Source organism: Aplysia californica, unplaced genomic scaffold (assembly GCF_000002075.1).
Source record: "Aplysia californica isolate F4 #8 unplaced genomic scaffold, AplCal3.0 scaffold00276, whole genome shotgun sequence".
NCBI classification, from domain to species: Eukaryota; Metazoa; Mollusca; class Gastropoda; order Aplysiida; family Aplysiidae; genus Aplysia; species Aplysia californica.
In genome coordinates, this window is record NW_004797546.1 from 431,257 (window position 1) to 432,309 (window position 1,053).

The 1,053-nt window shown below is 49.3% G+C and overlaps 1 protein-coding gene across 1 annotated transcript in view; it reads right to left on the bottom strand.

Moving 5' to 3' along the window:
* The window catches only part of LOC101862807 (RING finger and SPRY domain-containing protein 1), an 85,040-nt gene that overhangs the window by 53,145 nt on the left and 30,842 nt on the right, over window positions 1-1,053 (bottom strand). The window lies entirely within an intron of this gene.

A 1,053-nucleotide genomic window follows, 5' to 3' on the forward strand; every position in this document is an offset into this window, starting at 1 on the left:
GAGCAAAAAGTCCATCCTCTCCCCCCCTTTCCTTCCTATTCCCGCTTGTCCTTAAAAGCGACCATTTAGGAGTGGGCTTCGACCCTGCCACCCCTCTAACCAACCAGCAGGCATGCAAGCACAAACGAACACACACCACACACACACACATACAATTGCCTAAAGTCACAGGACATGACAAAGGCATCGAGCCTTCGCGCCCAAATTTATTCCTCGCGCCATTGCTGCTACCAAGATGGTGTGTGTGCACTGTGGGCCCGGGACAGAAGAAGGCGCCACCGACAGAGCCGATTTTTTTGGCGCGCAGAACTCCCCCCCTCCCTCCACAACTATTTCAAAAAAATCTTAGAGGGAGAAAACCTTCTGCAGTACCCCCACCCCCACCCTGGGCCTTCCATGATTATGTATTTTGTTGTCCGTTTTTTTCCTCAAAAAAAAAAAAAAGAGAGAGAGAGAGAGAGAGAGAGAGAGAGAGAGAGAGAGAGACCCTCCCCGCCCCCGCCCCCTTTCTATGAGAGACCCCCCCCCTCTTTTTACACACACAAAAAAAGGCGGGATTGTGACTGAAGAGCGACAGATGCTGTCCACAATACGCCATGTGGAGTTTTTGAATACGAGAAAGGCTTCACAGCACAAAGGGAAGGGGAGAAAGAGGGGAGGAGGAGTAGGAGAGGAGAAGGTGAGGGGTGGGGGCTGGAACAAGAGTTCGGGAGTTGGGAGGAGACTGCAGCAGAACTAGAAAAGAAGCGGAGGGGGAGGAGGAGGAGGGGGAATATCAGAGAGACACGCAGAGAAGAGAAAAGTGATAAAGGGCATTCTTCGCAAAGCTTTAAGATTCATTCACGGATTACTTTTTTTCTTCTTTTTTTCGGTACAGAGTAGTGATTGAGATGGGAGACAGTCTAAAGAAAATTCTCCCCCCCCCTCCCCAAGAAAAAAAAATAATACGCTGAGAGGGGAGGGGGTGCAAATGATAAATGATGCCATTAAAAAAAAAATACCACGCCGGCATGTACAAAATCTACGTACACCATTCATACTCTTCCCTTCTCC